The sequence below is a fragment of the Pseudophryne corroboree genome, chromosome 6 (assembly GCF_028390025.1).
Source record: "Pseudophryne corroboree isolate aPseCor3 chromosome 6, aPseCor3.hap2, whole genome shotgun sequence".
Lineage (NCBI taxonomy): Eukaryota > Metazoa > Chordata > Amphibia > Anura > Myobatrachidae > Pseudophryne > Pseudophryne corroboree.
This window is the reverse complement of record NC_086449.1, coordinates 141,356,911-141,380,960: the sequence shown is the minus strand read 5'-3', so window position 1 is coordinate 141,380,960 and position 24,050 is coordinate 141,356,911. Positions and strand designations below refer to the sequence as shown.

At 45.5% G+C, this 24,050-nt stretch overlaps 9 non-coding genes across 9 annotated transcripts; all 9 read left to right on the top strand.

Annotated features, from left to right (window-relative positions):
• Positions 1-11,312: 11,312 nt before the first annotated feature.
• Positions 11,313-11,427, top strand: LOC134938711 (U5 spliceosomal RNA). Its single transcript, XR_010181215.1, has one exon. It is a non-coding gene; the product is annotated as a U5 spliceosomal RNA (small nuclear RNA).
• Positions 11,428-12,018: 591 nt separating this feature from the next.
• On the top strand, positions 12,019-12,125 carry LOC134938799 (U6 spliceosomal RNA). Its single transcript, XR_010181264.1, has one exon. It is a non-coding gene; the product is annotated as a U6 spliceosomal RNA (small nuclear RNA).
• A 1,950-nt stretch (positions 12,126-14,075) lies between these two features.
• Positions 14,076-14,217, top strand: LOC134938877 (small nucleolar RNA SNORA16B/SNORA16A family). Its single transcript, XR_010181323.1, has one exon. It is a non-coding gene; the product is annotated as a small nucleolar RNA SNORA16B/SNORA16A family (small nucleolar RNA).
• Positions 14,218-14,382: 165 nt separating this feature from the next.
• On the top strand, positions 14,383-14,522 carry LOC134938873 (small nucleolar RNA SNORA16B/SNORA16A family). The gene has a single exon (XR_010181319.1). It is a non-coding gene; the product is annotated as a small nucleolar RNA SNORA16B/SNORA16A family (small nucleolar RNA).
• Positions 14,523-16,620: 2,098 nt separating this feature from the next.
• LOC134938888 (small nucleolar RNA SNORA44) lies at positions 16,621-16,752 on the top strand. Its single transcript, XR_010181332.1, has one exon. It is a non-coding gene; the product is annotated as a small nucleolar RNA SNORA44 (small nucleolar RNA).
• A 178-nt stretch (positions 16,753-16,930) lies between these two features.
• LOC134938908 (small nucleolar RNA SNORD99) lies at positions 16,931-16,999 on the top strand. Its single transcript, XR_010181348.1, has one exon. It is a non-coding gene; the product is annotated as a small nucleolar RNA SNORD99 (small nucleolar RNA).
• A 1,151-nt stretch (positions 17,000-18,150) lies between these two features.
• Positions 18,151-18,223, top strand: LOC134938896 (small nucleolar RNA SNORD65). Its single transcript, XR_010181337.1, has one exon. It is a non-coding gene; the product is annotated as a small nucleolar RNA SNORD65 (small nucleolar RNA).
• Positions 18,224-18,424: 201 nt separating this feature from the next.
• On the top strand, positions 18,425-18,495 carry LOC134938883 (small nucleolar RNA SNORD49). The gene has a single exon (XR_010181327.1). It is a non-coding gene; the product is annotated as a small nucleolar RNA SNORD49 (small nucleolar RNA).
• Positions 18,496-21,551: 3,056 nt separating this feature from the next.
• LOC134937033 (5S ribosomal RNA) lies at positions 21,552-21,670 on the top strand. The gene has a single exon (XR_010180564.1). It is a non-coding gene; the product is annotated as a 5S ribosomal RNA (ribosomal RNA).
• The last annotated feature ends 2,380 nt before the right edge of the window (positions 21,671-24,050 follow it).

Genomic DNA, 24,050 nt, shown 5'->3' with positions numbered 1-24,050 from the left:
AATCTTACTCCTTAAACATCACTGAAATGGTAACAGACTGCATTGTGAAACACCTTCAGGGTGGTCTCTGGGGGGCCTCAGGCATAACTGACAAACATTTGTCTAATTAGACTGAAAACAATGCTTTAACTGTGCATACTGTGTAGGCCCTGCTTACCTGATATTGGTCCTAATTCAGACCTGTTCACAGCAGCAAAATATTTCTCTAATGGGCAAAACCATGTGTACTGCAGGGAAGGGGGGGGGGGGGCAGATATAACATGTGCAGAGTTAGATCTGGGTGGGTTATATTGTATTAGCTAACAAATTTGCTGCTGCGATCAGGTCTGAATTGGACCCCGTGTGCAGGTGGGGCAGAGTTAGATTTGGGTGTGGTGTGTTCAAACTGGAATCTAAATTGCAGTGTAAAAATAAAGCTGCCAGTATTTACCCTGCACAGATACAATATAACCCACCCAAATTTAACTCTGCACATGTTATATCTGCCCCACCTGCAGTGCACATGATTTTGCCCATTTGAGAGATTTAGCGATCATGTCTGAATTATGCCCTTGTGAGAATAGAAGTGCCAGCACCTAGAGGGGGTGACAATTAGCGTTTGTACACTACAACTTTGTTCATACTTCGGAACAATTGCTTAATGACTAAATTCATGTGTCTTTCATTATCAGCTGTACTTAAAGGGTTTATAAATATATTATCTCCAAGTAAGCAGTCTTGCCTTTACTGTGGCATACCAATTAGAGCTTGATACAGCTGTGAGGCCAAATTTCACTAACATCCAAGAAACGATACATTGCACAGAATTTCTAATAATGCTTAAGGTGGTATCCATCGGGATCATAAAATAAGTTTTTTTTTTTTTTTTTTTTTTTTCCCCTGATGTTTCACTATTTATTTTTTATCTTCACGGTAACCAATTAGATCTACCACAAAAAAATAAAATAAAAAAATACAATTTAAATTTGTGCGAAAACACACAGGTTTGGTGAAACATGTCTTTGCCCTTGCAGCCCCGAAAGCCAGAGCTTATGGTGGATTTTGTTTCGCTTGAGGCAGATGAAACAATATCCCTATAAGCCATGGCGACCCACCCCCGGTCAGTGTCCTGCGCCTGCTACAGCAGGAGGGCACTCTGCACTGTGACCAGCATCCGGGGGTCTTGTGACGGGGTGCTGAAGCAGCGTTGTGATTCTCCAGCCCCCCTTCCCTGCTCGCGGGGGGGGGATGGGGACTGTCTGCAGCCCTGTGTTGCAAGTAAAACAATCGCCGATTTTGGGGATAATAGGATAGCCCACATGCTATTACCTGTGGTAATGTACAGTGGGTAACTGGATAGTTGTAATCTATGAATAAGGAAGTTAACCAGTTTTGTTTTTATATTCTGCATCCACTAGGGGTCATAGAGTACTCTTGGGCTATGGACTGTGCAATAGCAGGGATAAGCACACTTAAATATTGAAATGTGTAACCCTCCTTCCCCCCTCCAAACTCTCAAGATGCCTCAGTGTGTGGTGTGTTTGTTTTTTTTAAAAATGTTTAGCCACAGCCCTTCCCAACTTATTAAGAAGCTTGGGTCCGGTCTGTGTGGGCTGCTACATGGCAGCAAAGGCTTGTCAGCGCTCAGAGGAGCCCCGCCATAGACCATCAGCATAAGCTGATTCTAGCCTTGGCTGGAATCAGCTCGGAGAGAAGCACCGTCTGTGCTCCAGACCCCAGAAAAGGTACTGAGCAGGCGGTCAGCTCATGCTGCTGCTGTTCTGTGTCCGTGCTGGACTGTCTATAGCGGCGGTCAGCTCATGCCGCTCCGAAGGTGGGGGAGTTAAACTGTGTGCATCCCCACCGCTCCCCTCATATGCAGGGGAATGGTGCTATCACTGTTGCAGCTGGTCCCTGTCCCCACTCCTCAAATCCCCGCCGTGGTCTGCTCACATACAGCTGTGGGAGAAGGACACTTCCGCTAGGAGTCTTCTGGCGCTCGTGGTTCAGAGAGGAATCCTGCTGCCCGGCTCCTGTCGCGGCTCCCCACATACGGAAGACACTGCTGGCACCCTGCCACCGCTCCTTGAGTACTCTTCTCTACCAGCTGGGGAGGAAGTGATGGACCCAGTGTCTCAAAGCACTGTGGGTTGGGACTTCATCACTCACACAAGTGGCTATAAGGGACAAAGGCTATTGAGCTGATGCTGGGACTGTTTGTGTAACATTTATTTAGTCCTGCTTACTATAGTATGTATTGCATAGTTTGATGTAATATGTTGGTTTAAAAAAAATAATAAAAGCAACAAGCACATGGTGAGATGCCATCTTAGACATGCTTCCTGGTTCTTCCTGCAGGAAGTTTGGGTGAGGTCCTACAACACTTGGCCACTGGAGGGAGCAGGTGTGTTGGTAGGGTTTTGTAGTGCAACACAGACTTGGTGTGTACTAGAGTGCAGTGCACTCGGTCTAATTCACACTTTAGTTAGTTTTTATTACGGAGTCGTGAATTCATGGTATTACTGTTGTGTATATGGTCTGTCGCTGTACATCATAAGCTAATGCAAAATCTAAAACACAGCTTGTCTGCAAAAACTGATTGTTACATAATGAAACATACACTTGCACAGTGTCTTGCAAATACAGGCCCTCATTCCGAGTTGTTCGCTCGGAGATTTTCATCGCATCGCAGTGAGAATTCTCTTAGTGCGCATGCGCAATGTTCGCACTGCGACTGCGCCAAGTAACTTTACTATGAAGAAAGTAAGTTTACTCACGGCTTTTTCATCGCTCCGACGTTCGCATTGTGATTGACAGGAAATGGGTGTTACTGGGCGGATGCACGGCGTTTTAGGGGCGTGTGGCTGGAAACGCTACCGTTTCCGGAGAAAACGCAGGAGTGGCCGGGGAAACGGTGGGTGTGCCTGGGCGAACGCTGGGTGTGTTTATGACGTCAGCCAGGACTGAAAAGCACAGAACTGATCGCACAGGCAGAGTAAGTCTGAAGCTACTCAAAAACTGCTAACTCGTTTGTAATCGCAATATTGCGCATACATCGGTCGCACATTTAAGAAGCTAAGATTCACTCCCAGTAGGTGGCGGCTTAGCGTGTGTAACTCTGCTACATTCGCCTTGCGAGCGATCAACTCGGAATGAGGGCCACAGTCCAAGTAAGGACCTCCGCCCTGATCCTCCTTAGGCAATAATGACAGGTGTGATGGCCGATCTTGCGTCAGGTTTGTCCGCAGCAAGCAAAGATCGTGAGGCGGCTAAGCATCAGCCATGGTCCATGCCATCTAAGCAGCCAGAGTGGGCTCAGCATATTTCTAGTATTGCATTCCATCAGTGCCAGATCTTGTATTGGGAAAAACAGGAGCAGGGTGATTTGGGCCATGAGTCTGCTAGTAAGGTCACTGAGGCCTGCCCACTGATCCCTTCAGAGGTACACCAAGTGCACACTAAGACAATGTTTGCTAAGGGTGACTGTTTTTTCATTATTCAGTTTCTCTTAATTAGTAGTTTGCGTAAGCAAGAAGAAATCCAGATAAACGTTTTTTTCTATGCAAAAGCGATTTCTGTCTAACTGCCCTATTCCATTGTATGACAACTAAATGGGAAAATGCACCACCAGTGGTTTATTCAGTTTCAAAACTATCTATTCCAGTCCCAGCTGCAACAATACTAAAAGACCCGTCTGAGTGTAAGCTGGAGACCATGTTAAAATCCATGTATACAGCAGCAGGAGTGTTGCTTGGTCCTGCTTTAGTTGGAGTTTGGGTAACAAGGCCGTAGTTGCTTGGGCAAAAAAACAGCTCCGGTTAGGCCTACAACAGGGACTTTCCTCAGACCAGATTATACTCTTCGCCGATCACATTTGTCAAACGGCTGAGTATTTTAGGTACGGCTTCTATGTATGCCGGACATGTTAGTTCTCTGCTTTCAGCTTCACTAATTAAGTCTTGACCGATGCATTGGTTGCGTTCTTGGCAGTCCGTGGCTAAGTCAAAACGTGAAATGGAAGTGTTGCCTTATACTGGCGATAGGTTTGATCCTGAATTGGACAAATATATTTCTGAGGCGGGGGGGTTGTCTGTTCCCTACCGTTGCTGCACCAGTTCCTAAAAGACAATGGGGGGTTCATTCCGAGTTGATCGTAGCTGTGCTAAATGTAGCACAGCTTCGATCGTAAACTCAGACATGCGGGGGGACGCCCAGCACAGGGTTAGTCCGCCCCGCATGTCCGTGCTGCCACCCCCTTAGCGATCGCTAGGTAACGAAAGCTGCCATGCACTGGCGCACTGCGGGGCCGGCGCATGCGCAGTTTCCGACCCAATAACTTGCGCTGCAACAAACTGCAGGGATCGGGTTGGAATGACCCCCAATATGATAGACAACATTCAAAACTGTGCTCAAGGAACAACCAGTACAGAGTAGACGTGGTAGGGAGTGTGGTTTTCAACAAATCACTAACCGTCGTCAGACACAAAGCCAGCGGAGAAACCAGTGGCATGATGGGCTTCCAGCCCATCTCAGATCTTCGGTTGTGGGAGCACGCCTTCAAACATTTCACTTGGTGTGGTTTCAGATGTCCACAGATGGGTGGATCTGCAATTTAGTGTTCAAAAGGTTACAAAATAGTTAGTCTACCACTGATGCGATTTTTCAAGACAAGTCTGCCTGTGTCAGCCGACAAGAGGGCAGTTCTGCAGACCGGTATTCAGCAGTTTTACTTCAGGTACCAGTACACCAACATGGTCAAGGGTTTTATTCCAATCTTCTTGTAGTACCAAAGCTGGGCTGCTCGGTCAGACCGATACGGAACCTAAAGGGGCTCAATCAGTACGTCGCTTACTACAGATTCAAGATGAAATCCCTGCAGTCAGTGATTGCAAGTTTAGACCCACAGGAATTTGTAAGTATGCATCCTTGAGATCCAGCAAAATCATACATTCCAATTCGGCCACCGCATCAGGAGTACTTATAGTCTGCAGTACAGCAAAACCATGCTCCATTTCAGGCACAACAGTTTGGCCTCATTAGTGCCTCGGGTATTCACAAAGTGATGGCTCAGATCCTTGGTAGTGATAATAGTTCCATACTTAGACGATCTTCTCATCAAGGCTTCTTCTCAACAAATACTCCTTCACAATTCCTTACTGACATACAATGTACTAGTTCAGCGCGGTTTGCTTGTCAATTTAAAAAAAAAAATCAAGCCTGGTCCCATCTCCACAAATTCAATTTCTAGGAATGATTCTGGATACAGTAGATCAATGCATTTACCTGCCAGAAGAGAGAGCACAAAGTATTAGTCATCTGGTACAGTTAGTGCTCAAACCACTTGTGCGTTCGACTGTTAGGAAGGATGGTGGCGTCTTTCGAAGCACTCCAGTTCGGAAGGTTTCACTCGCGTCCCTTTTCGGCTAGATCTTCACGCACAGTGGTCAGACTCTCATCTACAAATTCATTAGATGGTGCGGTTGTCTCCAAGGGCCAGAGTATCACTATTCTGGTGGCTCCAAATAAAAATCGCTTACATTGTCGGCTTCAGTGTCTATGGTCACACCGACAGTTTCCTGTCAATAAATGTCCTGGAACTCGGGGCAATTTACAACGCTCTGCAACACCGTTCAAATACTCCAATCTCAGACTGTTCATGTTCAGTCGGACAACGGGACGGCAGTCGCATACATCAATAAGCAATAAGGAAGTTGCATGGCCATGAGAGAAGTTGCTCGATTTTCTCAATTGGGCCGAGGTTCACCAAGTGACATGATCAACTGTGTTCCTTCCGGGAGTGGACAACTAAGAAGCAGATTATCTCAGTCATCAAGAATTCATCCAGGAGAATGGGCTTTACATCCAGAACTGTTCCAGATGTTAGTCCAGTGGTGGGGTTACCCACAAGTGTATTTAATGGCATCTCGCCAAAAATCCTCAAACTCCCCAGTAAGTGTCCAGAACAAGAGATCCATGTGGCAGTGGATGCTTTCACAATAGCGTGACTGTACAGCCTCGTGTATATATTTCCGCTGCTTCCTCTGTTGCTCAAAAGGATCAAGAGGAAGTCCATGACCGTCATACTGGTGGTGCGTCATTGGCCTCGGAGAGCGTGGTTTTTGGATCTCCGGTCTACTCGCAGATGATCCATGTCCACTTCCGCTTCGTCAAGACCTTGTGCAACAGGGTCCACCTCTTTTTACCCTGATTTAGTGCGACTGCGTTTGATGGGGTTTCTGTTGAAACCGCTCAAGACTAGCGTATTCCAGAGTCTATATACTAACCATGTTTCATGCTAGGAAGCCAGTAACAGCAGCCCATTATCACAGGATTTGGTGAGCTTATATTGGTTGGTGTGAAGCTCGGAAGTTGACTACATAATCTTTCAAGTTATCCCGTCTCTTGTAGTTTTTACAGACGGGGTTAGATGGAGGACTACGTTTAGCGCCCCTAAAGGTGCTGGTTTCTGCTTTGTCAATTTTCTCTCTGCGCTGTTTGGCTCTTTTGCCAACAGTGTATATGTTCCTACAAGGTGTCCTTTAGAGTTCAACCTCCGTTTATACTACCTACAACTCCATGGGACTTGAATCTAGTTTACTGTAGTCCTCACTTTTTGATAACCTCACAACAAGTGGAGGTTAAGTTTCTCACTTGGAAAATCAGCTTTTCTCCTAGCCTTAGCTTTTGGCAAGGTGTGTTTCAGAATTGGGTGCATTGTCATGCAAACGACCGTATCTGGTGTTTCATGATAACAGAGCGGAACTTTGGACAAATCCTGCTGTTCTACCAAAGGTAGTATCATCTTTTCACATCAACCAATTGTTGTTCCTGGTTTCTCAGAAGGTTCAGGAACTCCAGCTACTTTGAATGTGGTTTGTGCGCTTCGTATTTATGTAGCCCAAACTCAACAGTACGTAAAACACATACATTGTTCTCTATAATGCAGTCACTGTACGTTGGCCAGCTTCCAGAGAGGTTGGCTAGATGGCTTAAGCCAGGCATGTCCAAACTGCGGCCCTCCAGCTGTTGTGAAACTACATATCCCAGCATGCCCTGACAGTTTTGCTGTCAGAGAATGCTAAAGCTGTGTCAGGGTATGCTGGGATGTGTAGTTTCTCAACAGCTGGAGGGCCGCAGTTTGGACATGCTTGGCTTAAGCTGACCATTCGTCAGGCTTATTTCATTCTAGTCTACAACGGCCTGCATCTATTTCAGTACATTCCACGCGTTCTGTGGTAACGTCGTGGGGCTTCCACGACTCAATTTTGTCGTGCATCTACATGGTTTGCAGTGCATGCGTTTGTGTGCTTTTACAAGTTTGATACTCTTGCGGCGTTGAGCTTTGGCCATCTATTACAGATGCCAACCAGCTCTCCCGCCTAAGAGGAAACCTTTGGTGCCTCTCGAGTGCTCCAGTGACCCCTAGTGGATGAATAAAGTGGTACTTACCAGTGAAATCCTTTTTCTTTGAATCCATAGGGGTCACTGGACACCCATCCAGAGCAGCTTCACCTGTCTCGTGGTAGGTTCAGTATACTTATGGTAACACTATCACCAGCTTGTTTGAATGTTATGATGATTATCTGTTGTGTCAACTTTATAGTTGTCCGTTTGTTCTAATGTTATATGTAATTCAACCATTATTCATACACTTTCGCTCCTGTTAAGCCCAGCAAAAAACGGAGGTGTTTTGAGAGTATGGAGGGGAAAGAGGGTTACACATTAAAATATTTAAATGTGCCTATCCCTGCTATCGCACCGTCCATATCCCAAGAGTCCTCCAGTGACCCCTATGGATTCAAAGAAAAGGATTTAACTGGTAAGTACCAAAATCCACTTATTGATGTCCATTCCCACCCCCCAGCACTAGAGGGTAATTTTTCTTTATCATCCACTAGGGGTCACTGGAGTACTCTTGGGATATGGACGGGCGTAGCCGAACAAAGGCACTGAATATTCAAATTTAGGACTCTCCCCCCCCCTCCATATCCCCAAGTACCTCAGTGTACTTTGCCAGTGTTTTTTCGGTGCTCACAGATGAACATCGGCTTGTGGCAAGGCCACATTTCAGAAGATTTTTATTTTTAATTTTTACACTTCCCGTCCCAGTTTATGGAAAAACATGGGTCCGGGATGGTGCCGCTGCAAGGCAGCGTATGGCGTGTCGGTCCTCACAAAGAGCACCCTCACAGCCACAGGCGCTATAAGCAAGCGCATGGCGTGTCGGTCCTCACAAAGAGCACCCTCACAGCCACAGGCAGCCACTGTCTCCTGCAAACTGAACGGAGCTTACAGAAAGAAGCTCCGTTACAGCCAGGATGAGACAAAGAGCTGGAAGAATCTACATCTGCAAGGAGCTTACAGCAGAAGCCCCATCACAGATGAGAAGCTGGAGGCTGAAACGGAGCTTACACAGAGAAGCTCGTCACAGCCAGCATGAAAACGGCACAAGGTATGGAATGTCAGGGCGGTCAGCTCACGCTGCCGCCCTGCTGTGTGTAATACTGTAGCCGCCGCTGAGTGAAGAGGTCCCGCTTAACGAGGATTCATGATACGCGCAGGGCGGCCGCACGTCACTCAGACGCCGGCCGCTCTCACTGCGCTGATGGCCCGGCACCACTACAGCTCTCCTGCTCTCCCTGCAAGGCGCCGCCGAGACTGTCCTGTGTGCTAAAGAGCGGCCGCACGTCACTCACGGACGCCGGCCGCTCTTTCAATGAGACACTGCACGCTGCTGATGCCGCACACAGGGAGACTGTGTACTACGCCGCCCGCTCTTCCGGACAGCTCCCCGGCGCTATATACAGCGCTCTCCTGCTATTGCTCTCCTGCTATCGCTCTCCTGCTCTCCCTGCACCCGAACCCAGTAGGTAACATGGGGAGGCAGGGGGGGGGGGGAGGGGGAGTAATGCCCATAGCAGCAGCAGAAGGCTGCATGGGTTAAAGATAGGCTGCGCAAACTATCACAAGCAGTGCAGCAATTTTAAAGTCATGGGACTATAATATCAGGAAATTATATGTTTCAGCACAATTTATATATATAATATATAATGAAGCTGTTTGCTAGCACAACTGTGTATAATATCAGTATCAACTGTGATTATATGGTTAAGTACATTTTATATATATAATATATATATGAGGCTTGGCCTAGCAATGGCCTATCAGTGGCATAGCCTATTGCAGGTTTAACCATGTTTTCTGTTCTTTTCTGTTAAGACTGCAAGATAATAACACTGCAGGCAGTGTTCATATTAATAGAGGCTAACTAAATGCATGTATTTTACATACACCTGTATTATCACTGTATAATCTGTATAATAGGCTATTAAGCCTATATTAAAACTGCAGCAGGTAACCTGTACTGTGATTTTCTGTAAAAGCATGGCATGACGCCCATTTCAATCATTGTTGTTTTTCCAGTTATACATTCCGGCCATACACCTCTGCTCCACAAGGAGGCGCAGGGGTGTTAGTGGGAATTTTTAGGTCAGGATAATTCTAGAACATTCCTGCCCTACATCTTTAAGCCACCGGAAGGCGCAGGGGTGTTAATAGGAATTTGGTTCGGGTTTCATATGCCCATGTGAACTGCTTTTCACATAAAGATCACTTTAGTTTCCTAAAGATTTCCGTACAGAGAAACAACCATGAGTTTCATATAAATATGCTGTTCAGCAATAACATATATATATATATATATATATATATATATATATATATATATATATATATATATATGTGCCATATAATCGTGCAAGTGTCTGTCTGTTGCCAATTATGTTGTCTGTCTACATAGCGAATAAGGCTCTAGTGCAGACTAAAAATACTTTTAAAAATATTACAGTGGCAATTCAAATTAAAAGAGCGGTAATCGGAGTCTCAGAGTTACTCCGCCAGCTCTAACAAAAGACAGTTTTTCCAAAGGGCCAATTTCCCTTTGGGTACCAGAGGGTTTATTTCACTGGTCTTATAATTTAATGCACGATTATAGGTCAAATCTCACACCAATAACTACGAGTAAGAACGGTACATTACTCCAGCACTCAGTGCGGGGTTTTGGACAATCATACATAATCGTTTCCAAAAGAATGCGATCCGCCATTGGTATATGCATTTCTGTCAAACATTATAAAAACCCAAGATACATTTGGGTCACTAGAAGCTATGTATGAAACCATGCCGATCACTGTTAAAAGAAGCTGCAGAGTATATCTGTAAAGCTTCTGCTAACGCCGGTTATTTTCATTGTCGCTAGTAAAGCGCGACAAGGCCAGAGCTTGTTTGCTCCTAAATTTGATATGCTTGTAATGGCATTTTATCCCTTTATGATATTCAGCCATTAGCGCATACAGTATACTTGTAACGGCGTTTTATCCCTTTATGATAGTCAGCCATTAGCACATACAGTATACTTGTAACGGTGTTTTAGTCACGCCTTGTAACGACAGGACGTTAGTCAGCAAACCAGTGGTTTGATGACCTCTTTTACAATTGTGGAAGCGGGTCGTTACATTTGCGAGGTTTCATGACTTCAACTCATATATGTCTCAGCTATTTACAGCTTAAAGTACAAAACTGCTTCTGTCGAAGGGTTTGGCAGGTGATCATTTAGTCTTTGCTGGCTTATAAACCAGGCAATAGTACGCCAACAGTGTCAGAGTTACTTATTCCCCTCTGTTTGAGCAAAGCCAAACAGCTCCGTTGCTATATCAATAAGCAAGTCATTTACTACAGTTAGAAAATGGATTTTCTGCAGTTAGTATTTGCTTATTGGAGCCACAAAATTGCATAATTGCATTTGATCTTCATGTCTACCGTTGCTTATCGCTTCCGGTATTTATCAATGTGATGTTGGGATGATAGCTCATCTCACATAAAAACTATGTATTAACAAAGTTCCTCTAACTTGCGCTACTAAGGTATACTGCGATAGCAGATCAAGTTCGAAAACAATCGCATCTAATTTTGTCTAAAGGATGTCAATTCCTAGGTAAGATTATAAATACGGTAAATCAAAGACTTTTACCTACTACACCAGCAAGAAAGTACATCTAGTAATTAGTGCAAAACACGCACACTAGCGGTGCATTGGTGTATTCACCTATTAAGAATAAAGATGTGTTTTCAATTTAGGTCCCCAACCTTCACTCGCGTTTCCCACAGAGGGACAAGGGTGCATATACTCTGGACGACAGTCGCAGAGAGTCAGGATTTGTAGTTACAATCAGCGCAAAGGTTCTAAATCACGACAGATTGCTGTCGATACATGTCCCAGAACTCTGTGCATTTTACAATGCGATAAAGGATTCGCTTTCAGTCTGACCAGGGATAGACTCTGGTTTCTCTTCAGAACGAATAAATCTTTCGCTTTTTACTAAAGATTTCTGTGGAGAGGAACAACCGTGAGTTTCATGTAATTTTGTTTTTCATGCCTGGCTCACGCTGCCCTTAAGCAGTCAAACAAAGCAACGGCAGTTGCATACTCAACAACCAGTGAGAACCAAGAAGCCGCATGGCAATGCGGCAGGTAACTCAAATCTTCAATGGCTCAGAACGCCATTATGTGAAAATGTCAAGACCTCAATCCGTGAGTGGACATCTGTTAGACAGACTATCTCACCCGTCAGGGTTTGGATCTTGGAACTGGACATTAAATCCAGAGGTGTTTCATATGTGAGTCCACAGAAGGGGGTTACCCTCAAGTATACATGATGGCATCTCGCCACAATTACAAAAGCTCAGTATGTGTACGTCACATTCATGGGGTCATTCAGCATCGTGTATCGGGCTCCACCATTTTCCGCTTCTCTCTTCGTGGCCAAAACGGATCAGAAGACAGTTCGTCACAGTCATACTCGTGGTATCTCATGGGTTTCGGAGAAGTTTGCTTCTCGATTTTTCAAGGAATACTTGCACACGATCTTGGCCGCTCATAATACGTCCAACCTGTTACATCAGGGAACGTTCTTTTACCCATAGTTACCTATGTACCTATTATCTATGTACCGCAGCTGCGGTTGACGGGGTGAGGGTTCAGTGCTCGCTTCGGCAGCACATATACTAAAATTGGAACGATACAGAGAAGATTAGCATGGCCCCTGCGCAAGGATGACACGCAAATTCGTGAAGCGTTCCATAAGACCGCCCTCTTAAAAAAAATAGAGCATTACAGTATCGGTTATACCAACCATGTAACGAAATAGTAAGCCGCTTAAGGCAGCTCATTATTAAAAAAAAAAAAAAAAAAAAAAAATTTTTTCGTGTGCTTACATAGGTTGTAAACCTCGGAAGTTTCCAACATCATACTTCAAGTACCCGTATTCTGTTAAACGGAATGGGATGGAAAACTGCGTTCATCTGCACTAACAGTGCAGGTATCTGTGTGGTAAACGTATTTTCAAAGACGTTTGCCTCTATTTGCGTCTGTAAACATCTTTCTACAAGGTGTCACCAAAGTTCAGACTCTATTTATCCCACCTACAGCGCCAGGCGATTTGAGGTTGGGTTCAGATTTATTACAGTTTTCATATTTTGGAACCCTTTCAACAAAGGGGAATTAAGTTTCATATTTTTTGAACCTTTACAACAAATGAGAATTAAGTTTATCACTTTGGAAAACATTTTTCTTCTAGCCTTGCCTTCGGCAAGGGTGCTTCGGCAAGGGTTTTGTTTTCATATTTGGGTGCCTTGTATTCCAAGCCACCGTATTTCAGTTTCTCATGACAAAGCAGATCTTCGGACGAAATCCGCTTTCGTATTCTTCACATCAATATACAGCACATTCTAGAATTCGGAATGTGGTACACGCATTACGCGTTTATATATGTACCAAACGTCTACAGTACGTGATATGAATATTTGTTTGTTCTATATGATACTGCAAACTGGGGTTAGCCAGTTTCTCAGCAGACATTATCCAGTTGGATAATAATGACTACAAGTCAGACTTACTTTAAGGCTAAGTTACAATCGCCTACGTTAGTAATAGTTCATCCCACAGGTTCTGTGGGAATGTCAGACCCAACGGGTCGTGGAGCGTCTACGACGCGGCTACATAGCCTTCAGTGCACCAAGTTTGTGCACGTTTATACGTTATAAATGGTGGCGCCATCAGCATTTAGCTTTGGCCTGCCTACTGTTACAAGTATCAAACAGCTCTCCCGCCCACGAGGGAAGCTTTGGTACGTCCCAAGAGTACTCCAGTGACCCCTAGTGGATGATAAAGAAAATAGGATTTTGGTACTTACCAGGTAAATCCTTTTCTTTGAATCCATAGGGGGCACTGGATGCCCGCCCAGAGCAGTTTTACCTGGGTTGTTTTAAGCTCAAGGGAGCTTAGTGAACAAATTTTACTTGGGTGGTATTAAGCTCAAAGGAGCTTATGGTAACACATTTTCACCGATTGGCTCAAATTATAAAGTTCTATCGGTTAAGGTGTCAACTGTTTAGTTGACAATAAGGTTACGGATCAACTTTGTGGTTGTCCGTTATGTTATAGGGATTCTCCATGGTCAACCTCTCTATATCCTGTTCGCTCAGTAAAAAACACTGGCAAAGTACACTGAGGTACTTGGGGATATGGAGGGGGGGGGAGAGTCCTAAATTTGAATATTCAGTGCCTTTGTTCGGCTACGCCCGTCCATATCCCAAGAGTACTCCAGTGCCCCCTATGGATTCAAAGAAAAGGATTTACCTGGTAAGTACCAAAATCCTATTTTCCCATATAATAGGAATTCAAAGTAGTATGATGCATTATACCAGGTAGACACTTAAGCTAATCAGATCTTGTTAATACTAGTGATGCAGTTCAAAAATTGCTACCTTACTATAAAGTGTTATAAATAACTATGGTTATTGCACAGTGGAATTTTTTTTTTTTTTTAATTCTTAAATTTCTTTTGCAAACTTCTATAGAAAGGAGTCTCCTACCGTACAAAAGCAGACGCACGTGAGCATCTGTCTTTCTGCCCTGTGATACCGGTAGCTGGTGTCTATCTGGGTCTGTGGTGCTGTACTGGTGACTGGACGGTGCCTCTCGCCAGTTGTTCATGGCAGTTACAAGGTAACTATCAGTCTGTATTGTAGGGTGTGGATAAGGCCCTGATCGAAGCCGGGTTAGAGGATTATCAGTAGCTAGCTCGGTCAAACAGAGGCCGACATAGAGGCTTTTCCTTGACGGTCGCTGCTCCGGCTGCTCTGTGCTGGTGCCCAGCAACATTGTAGGGAAATACAGCACTAGCACAGGGGAGGTGCTGCTATGTATGTGTAACATCATGTGTCTCCTGCAGGTCTCCCTCCTTCTGTCTGCCAGTCTTGCCCGGCACTGCCTCCTCAACCCCCATCGTCATGCTGCAGTAACGGTGAGTGTTCGCTGTACTGTCTTGCCTGGAACTTTCCAAACACGGCTCTAATCCAAGCTACGATAGCGCTGCCCAGTCGCTGTTGTGGACAGTAGTGAGCCCAGAATGACGCTTCCCTGACGGTCGCTGGTTAGGGTCAGTACTGTACCTGATCTGCAACATTACTGGGGAACTACACCCACTCCTACGCTGGCACTAGTTATGGTGGCCAATCGCGGGATCCCGGGATTTATGGCCAAAAATGGCTGGGATTCAATCCCGGGATTGGAAGCTCCAATCCCAGGGACTGAGGAATCGGCATTGAGTGTCCACAGGATGCTCAGACGCCCGGCTTCCTTCTTCCGGCTACCCAGTGCAGCGTGAGAGGTCACACGCCGCTGGGAGCCGCCAGGAGAGAGCGGAGGATGTTACCTGCCCGTCCCCGGTATATGGTGAGTTGTGTGTGGGGCGAGGGGGCGGCCACATAAAAGCCAAACCCGATATCCAGGATCTAAAAAGAAAAAAAAAATATTGCCCGGGATTGGCTTCCCTAGTGCTAGCTGCGGTGTAGCTGATAGTCCATATCTTGTGTATAATGTGCGGTCTCGGGTCTGTACAGACTCCAGCATGGCCTTTTATAGCAGCCTGACATGTAACCATTGGCTAATGCTGACCCTGCTAGTGGACATCTGCAATTCCATTCTACTGTAAGAATGCTCCTTACATGACATCTGATTTGTGGTGGTAAGAGGAATTGAGGGTCCCTGGCAAGAAGCTGTGACCTTCTGGTGAGAGGGGAGCTATAAGCCTTTCCCCTTATCTATGTGGCATCTTTCATTTGCCACTTAATGATTTGGATGCAACACAACTGAATGCTACATCCATATAGTCACATCTTCATGTGTTATCCCAATAATATACTTGTGTTGAGGTAAACGTTATTCTACGTTTAGTATGGTGTGTAACTTGTACACATGATTGCTTTTGCATAACTGGAGCAAAGGTTTGGGGTGTGTATAGCAGTAATTTCTGTGATAGTATTGTGTGGTGCTTTTTATTTAACACTGTCTTTTCCTCAGGTGTTTAACATCAAACAAGCTCGTTGGAAAATCAAAGGTAAGACATGATGCTACGTTTGTGCTTTTCTAGCTCAGAACAGAATTGACAGAACTTGGTGGCTAAACAGAAAGATACACCTTAATGTGTGACAGATGCATTTATTGATGGCATGTTACTACATTTTATGCCCAGGCTTAATAACAAACAGATGGCCTGTAAATGGAATGTAATGTCTCTATTGGAGCTGATATTCGAGCTACAGATGTGTCCTCATACATCTAGCCTAAATATCTCTGTACAGCGCTGCGGAATGTGTGCGCTATATAAATAACTGGTAAATAAATAATATGCCATGCGTGAGTGAGCTGCCAGGTCATACAGTATAGTGTCCTCTATCAAATGGCAGTGTCCTGGTGCGTCCTAGACACATTGCGTTGCGAATAAGATGCATTTTCAGTATAAAGACTCCTGACGCTAGATTCTCGTGTGTTCTGCCATGCCAAGAGGGGCTGTTTGGCGTGACTGCACAAAGGTGTATGAGGACATATCTGTACACACAGGGAGAAAGTGCTACTGCATCATTACATCTAGAAGGGAATAGTAACATGCCTTTTTTTTATTTTTTATTAAAAAGCAAACGTTATATGTGGTACTATGTGACACTGCCTGGTGTAGGCATCCTAAACTGGTCCCATATTGGTCCGAAATCCATTCTCTTTTAAGTCTGTCACTAATATTCTCATGCCTGACTTCCCTTTTCTGCACAGATCCAAGCTGATTACACCTAGGCTTTTTGCAGTCTTATCACACTTAGTGCAGCTAAATGTCGGATAGTATCTGGGCCACATCGCATGGAAAGCATTACTTCCCCAATACTCCCGACTTTAACCGCGTGTCTGGTGTGGTCGGACTGGGTTTTTGCATCTGATGCAACCAGTCAGAAAACCCACACTGCGGCTGCTGGAAGATTATCTTCCAGCAGCTGCCAAACTCTGAGACAACCTCACCCCTCTGCTTTCTGTTTCCCTCAGCTAGTGGCGGTCACTGCTGATCAGGCAGCCTGGTGGCCCCTCCCACTCAGTGTCTGTAGAGCAGTGATTTTCAACCTAAGTAGGCTCAGATGAATAACTCCCATTTACTTCGATGTGCTGATGGGTGGGGGTAACACATTTAGCTTGTTTTAATAGGACTGCTGCTAGTGTAAGTGTACGGTTTAATCTTGGGTAGAAGTTTCTTGTCACAGCATGTAACCGAGGACTGCAGCTAACTTCATAGCAGCAGCTTCTCCATTAGCATGCAAGAGGAACGGAGGGGCTTTGACAGCTTGGGTTTTCTGTAGTGTCCGTAGCTGTCACTCAACCCTCCCACAGAAAGCATTTTGTTTTATCACTGGGATTACACCTTATGGGGTTCTGCACGTCTCACACGTTTCTGTTTCACAGATGGAGTAATGTGTGAAGCTAGGAGTCACTCATTGTATTCCAGGTAATGTATTCATTTACTCACACAACTGTTCTTGCTTAGTGATGCCTCCTGACACTGGGAACTCAGCTGGTCAATGATGACTATATTGGGAGACTGTTGGATGACTCCTTGCGGATATGGGACTGAGCCCAGCAAGCCCTGCTACCAGTATAGTAGTGACTCTTTTAACTAGGTGCCTGTTGGGAGGGTTTAGCTAGAAACTACGGGTTATGCAATGAAAATAGGAAGGATGGAGGGGTAGTGAACCAAATGGGGGTGGAGAGGGAAAGAGCAGCCTACAGGGACCTTAACATGGGTACTAATAAGGGTATTGCCAGAACACTGACTAATGACTATTATGGGTCATTGTTGCTGCATACAGCAGAGGATGCCCCTAGAGCAAGGGGAAATACTTGGCTTAATTGTATGTAAAACTCTAGAAGCCTTACAGGTAAAAAGGGGGAACTAGAAGTCCTTGCAGCAAGCAAACAGTACAATATTCTAGGCAATACTGAAACTTGGTGGGATGAATCTCATGATTGGTCAGTTAATCTACAGGGTTAAGGTGGGTACACACTAGAAAGATATATCTTCCCCTCCAAACCTCAAACTTTGTAACTTTCACTTGTACTAAGGGGACCTATAAGCCACAGTTGCTCATGGGACAAATGACTTGTTAGTCTTGTAGTAACAGCTGACTGATCACTTACACTGAGGCACTCATTCTGTGTGGGTGAATGGTTTGAGAATGTGGCTTGTTGTCTTATTGCAGTACTAGGTCTTGGTGTATTAGATCAGGCCTTATGAATGTTAATTGATGTCCCTGGCTCCTAGCAAATGCTGCTTACCATTAATGTTTTCAGTGTGGGCTGAACAGGTTGGCATTAAGTGTACTTAATCATGTAAGCAGTAACATTATAAATGAGCTTTTGATCCTGTTGCTCCTCCTGAAATGCAGTGAGTTTGAGAAAGCTGCCTTTACATTTTTCAGGTGAACATCTGGAACGTTTACCTTCAGAAAGAAAGGTGAGTCTTGGGATAGTCCATCTTCTATAGGTTCTGTATCATTAAATTGAGTCCATAAGTAAGAGCCATATACCAGTTACACTATATCCATCTGAGCAGTACCTGGGCCTTAATGCCAGTTATCTCAATGCTAGTGGCACACCATCTTGAAAAGGCTTTTGCCCTCATTTCCATATGTGATGTAGCCTGAGAAGATTAGAGAATGGTATAACTCCCTACAGTAAGGGGATGCCCGTGTAAGGTCTCTACAATAATAGTATCTGCAGCTATACATGGAGGTAAATGATGAAGCAGAACCAACAATAGCTGGAATTACCGGCAGAACTTTCCTGTTGATAACAGGTCTTCTGACTGCATCCATGTTTATACTGGGAAGGTTTATATTAAGAAAACAAATTGGAACAGAAAATACTTATTTCCTAACCCTTTTCTCTTCTAGGCCCAGACTGATAACCCTCAGTTGCAAGTCTACATAAGTAAGTATAGGCTTGGGCTAAGCGCACAAAGGTCAACTACTTTGTTGAATCACTTGGGGTGATCATTATCTTCAAGACTGACGTGATGAGACTCTGGAATAGGAAGTGCCGTCAGAGGCGATAACTGATGACAAATTTCCACTCTGACTTGCAGTCTTATTTTATTTTTTTAACCTGTCAGAACATAAAAAGGGATCAACTTTTACTCTGACATTATATATTAAACCAAATGTGATCTGCATCTAATTGAGCAATTGTCATGTTCCCAAGCGATGGTGATACATGCCTGAATTTTGCATTGGGAAGACTTGTGTGTACTCTAAAGGTGTAAGATTCCTAGAATGTCAACCAAATTAGACATCAATAGAATGGGCACAAACTGCACTTCATTGTTTAACTATTCAAACCTGATGCTTTCAGCACAGATGCCTGTAAGTACAGTATGTTTGGTGACACATGGTAGGGGGTCATTTGTCATGTTGCTGTAACTGGCTTACCCAGGCACGGAGTATAGTTTCCAGTGGATGTGTGACCAGCATGAAGTTGACACCTTCAAACTAGTTTTATCTTGTAAATACTCATTGATTTCTCATTATAGGAGTGGACATCCAGATCCTTTGCTGAAGACATGAATGCAGAATACTCAATGTCCTCTTTGTGTACATATAAAACGTCAAAAAATAAAACTGAGCATGAAAGTGCGTCTTTTTCTTAATGGTAAAATTTATGTATTTGTTAGGCACAACAAGGGGTAAATGGCCCGGAACAAGAGGTAGTGTAAATGTAATGCCCAACAGTAAGCACAAAGCATAATACATACGCTGTGACCAGGGGGTAGCTGCAGCATTAGAGCTAGTCTGGTTAAGGGTAAGCTGTCTCCTTTGCTCATGGGTGAGGTATATAGGGGTACATTTAAGAAGATTGGAGTTCAGATTCCAGGTATCGTCTAGAACAGTGATGGGGAACCTTTGGCACTCCAGCTGTTGAACTACACATCCCAGCATGCCCTGCTACAGTTTTTGCTATTTGGCCATGCTAAAACTGTAGCACGGTATGCTGGGATGTGTTAAACAGCTGGAGTGCCAAAGGTTCCCCATCATTGTTCTAGAAGGGGTATCCGGTCTCTAGGTTGACCACACTTATGTAGACCGAGAAACCATGTCAACCTGAGTTTTTCCACAATATTTCTTTTATTTATTTCTCTAATGTCCTAGTGGATGCTGGGTACTCCGTAAGAACCATGGGGAATAGACGGGCTCTGCAGGAGACAGGGCACTCTAAGAAAGAATTAGGACTACTGGTGTGCACTGGCTCCTCCCTCTATGCCCCTCCTCCAGACCTCAGTTAGAATCTGTGCCCGGATGAGATGGGTGCACCTTAGTGAGCTCTCCTGAGCTTGCTAGAAAAAGTATTTCTCCTTCATCCACTAGGGGCCACTGGAGTGTAGTTACAATGGGGAGATAGTAGGTGGTATTGGTAGCTGGCACTTTAAAAATTCTCACACTGTGGCTAGCTCCTCCCCTACTATCTCCCCTCCAAGCCAGTCTTAGTTAAGTGCCCGAGGTAGCTGGTTCACTTGGGTTTAGCTGAAGAATTTTCTTCTTTTTTCTTTATTATTTTATTTTTCTTACACACACTCACAGACTGGCAGCTCTGCCACTGCCAGTCTGCACCGTGGGAGCTGCCGGCGGGGTCCCATCGCAGCTGCGTGCGGCTAGGGATGGGCCCCGGCTGAGGGAGACACTGAGCTCTCCTGAGTTGGCGGACACCGCTGCGTGCGGCGCGTGTCGCGGCCACTCCATCCAGCAGAAGATTCCGGCAGCATGGCAGCGGTGAGTATCAAAAATGGTCGGACACCGCTGCGTGCGGCTTGTGTCGGGACCACCCCACCACAGAAGATTCCGGCTGGACGCCGCTGCGTGCGGCGTGTGTCGGGGCCGATCCACCAAGAACACAGTGGTGAGTGAAGTATACTTTATTTGTGGTGGCTATGTATGTTTTTAGAGCAATGCACTGTTTATTGTTGTACAACCCACTCCAGAAGGGCTCTCTGGGGCTGTAATGTACTTTATTGTATCCTTACCTGTCCTCCTCATGGAGAAACAGACAGGATGATTGGGGGAGGCTGAGTATGTGTTTATACAACCCTGACTGAAAAACGTGTGTGTGTCATTCTGATAACCCTCTGCTCCCCCAGCTCCCCGCACCCCCCGCACAGATCCCCACTCAGCGCGACTCACAGAGCCGGCACAGGGATCCCGCTCGAGCGCAAAGCAATGTTTAAATTTGGCGCCTTGTACGGAGGGGGCGGAGCTAAGTCCCGCTCTGTAGAGCGAGCTCAGCGCTCCCTGCTCCCAGGCGGCGACTCGCGCTCTGTTCAGCGCAACACTCCCCGGCGGCGGCTAGCAGATACAGGGCTCTACTAGCGCTGTATAGCGGGCTCAGCGCTCCCCGGCGGTGACTCGCAGGCCCAGCGGAGGGTACAGCTCGCTTCCCGCTTAGTTTTGCAATAAGGCGCCATAGCCGGGGGGCGGAGCTAACTCCTGCTCTGTACAGCGGGCTCAGCATTCTCCGCTCCCCGGCCACTGTTATAGTGTAATAGGCATTTATGTGAGTTTAATGCACATGGTGCTGAGGAGACTGTGATATAGTCAGAGTGGCTCAGCACTAATCCAGTTATCCACTATATAGATTTTATCGCATAGCCCAGAGGAGTTTCACTCTGGCGGCCATTTCCTCCCTGCACAGACCTGGCTTCATATTTGCAGTGTCTCCTATAGCCCAGTGGGCTAATCTTGCATACTCAGAGACAAATACAAATAAAGTCCCAGGTATATTAACAGTTAACCCGCTTTACTCTGCGGGCTCCCAGGTCTCCCCGTCGCTAGGCAACAGCTCTGGGATTTGTAACTTTTCGATACTTCAGGCTGCTGAAATATAGATACATTCCTCCTGCAGTAGACTCCTCTACCCAGCATTTTCCTACTTGCAAATCAGGGAACCTGCTCTATTACAGTAGCTGGGACTCAGCTCAATAATAATTAAAAGGATCTACTGTGCAGTATTTATTTACCTACGGTGTGTGTGTGTATATATACATATATAGTTATGTTTGTGCATGTATATATATAGATATATATATATTTAAGTGCGTGTAGGTATGTATATAGATAAATCCATAAAATACCAGATATAGGGGATAAAAGCCTACGGCCACACCACCCTGAACACGCCCGATCTCGTCTGATCTCGGAAACTAAGCAGGGTCAGGCCCGGTTAGTACTTGGATGGGAGACCGCCTGGGAATACCAGGTGCTGTAGGCTACTTCCGCAATGTTTTCTAATAACAACATCTTGCACATAACATTTTCCCCCATCTTTCTCACAGGCTGGTCACCATTTTGAAAAGCCAGCGGAACCTCAGAGAAACATCTGGTGCACCTTAATTAGCGGTACACTAAATACAGGGCGGGGTGTTGCCTTCCCTTTATTATTCCTTGTTGTCACTAGTTACTAATGCTATTTGTAATTGTGGAATGCGTGTAAGGCATCAGACAAATAGCGCTGCGGCTCAGTACGCTAGTAGCGGGTATCTGAACAGGGGTTTGAATCCAAACAAAACTTTAAGGAGAACTCCTATAGCCTAGGGCTAAGACTCCTGTCCCACAGCGCAGCGTTGCTGGTTCAGGTCTCCGCTGCTCCAGAAAGTTTATTTTAATCGTATCGGTCACTACACATTATAGTGCAGACCTTACGTAGGGCTCTGTTTATTTAACCCACCTTTTCTCCTTTCGTTTGTCTCTCCTGGGATAGTCGAAGAATTCCCTCTTAGGTGTGAAGTATGCGGCGGAGCCATCTGCTTCGCCCTCCACGCACCTGCACACCCCTGTTTGATCAATGATGCAGGTAATGTCACTATTAACCAGACAATAGCTCATCAGGTAAGCCCTTGGACTTTGGTTTCCAAGGTCACAGGATCAAATCACAGCGGGACCAAACACACCTTTCCAAAAAGAAACTTTGCTAACATTCCATGCATTACTGATGTCTGTTTTCTGTGGATCTGAACCAGTGTCTCAGAATATACAGGTACATAATACAGCAGTTCATCTGATACTGCAGGTAAAGGAGGAGGACACGTCAAGTCCATCAGGGTTCCACGCCATTGACGAAAATGACAGCGACTGGTTCAGTTTCGGATGAGCTGGGCAGGCTCCGGTAGGCGGCCGACAGACACCCGAATACACAATATCAGGTATCAAACAAGGTTTGTTTTCCTATCTTTTCCCCGCAGATGGCAGGAGATGGTATCAGAACCTCTCTAGGGTATACACCTCGGTGTATCGCCGGTCCATCAAGCCGCCGTTTTCCTGAGGAAACCTTGCTCAGGGATCCATCGACATATGCGGCAGCATAGTTCTACCGTATCCGGAGCAGGTAGGTTGGGGAACAATTGTCCTCTAGGTTACAGGATGCTTCGCATCAGGATCAATTGATACTTTGATACAGGTCAGAATCACGATTCTGCTTTATGTTCCTTGGAGGTCTCCATGTCTACAGACTCGGACCCTGCATCTTCGCTTGGGCTGTCTTAACCCGACGACCTCTGGGGCTGCGACAGTGACAAGTAAACATGAAATCCTACGGGGCAGATGGTTCTGGGGAAGGAACTTTCTGCAGGATTTCTTGAACCAATGGAGGTAGGTCCACTTTGATTTCTCCTACTACTGCCCCAGCTCCAAGACAGACCTTTACTGGTCTTCCCTTTAGATTTTTTCGTGCCCTTTCAGGTTTTTGACTCCACACGGGTGATATCTTCGTTGCCAGGGGTTCTCAGGGTAAAAAGGCTGAAGCAGAGGTTCAACATCCTCAGTCCAGTCTGATTTTATGTCATCCTATACACCCATTACACCTGCAGGGTCCCAGGGTAGGCGCAGGTCGATGGGAGAAGGCTTGGGCGGTTACAACCGTCTCAGGAGTCCCTCGGCATGGGTCGGCTGATTTACGATGACAAGAGAGTCATACTGCAGGCTGCGCTCCATAGGTTTCTAACCGCAAAGGGTGTTGATCCCTGTTTTACACATCATTTGAATTAGGACAGTTCTCAGGCCTTTGTTTTCTTTTCACGTTCCGAAGCCAAGTGGCTCGGACAGGCCTATTCTGGCCTTACAATCCTTTTAGTCTGTGATTGCTAGTTTAAACAAGAAAGGGAGTTTTACGTGTCCCTTGTCTTCAGAGATGCCTGTTTACTGATTTCCGTTGGACAGGCTTTTCTCAGATTCCCCCTTAACAGGATTCTCATTTTCACTGTAAGTCCTTTACTCTTCTCTCTTCCGCTCCCACAGAGTTTAGGAAGATAACAGAATAACTCTTTTTCAAGGGCAGTGGGTGACGTTGGTTCCCTAATGGGACAATTTACTGCTACTATCCCACTCTGTACATTAGGTGGCTTCTGAATATCCGGAGGATCCACGAGCTTCTGATTCGACACAGATCCAATTTATGCTCCGCATAGACGTTTCTCAACACGGTCCGTCAGAGGTTTTTTTTCATTCCTCGGCACCAGAGACTCTATTTCTTCAGTCAAGTTGCGACGTAATGAGTGGTCGCCTCCATTCCTCTCGGAACGGGGGACAACAATCTTGTTTCCAGATCAAGCCACCAGGTCAGACTCCTGGGTGAGGGAACATGCCCCGGAGTTTTG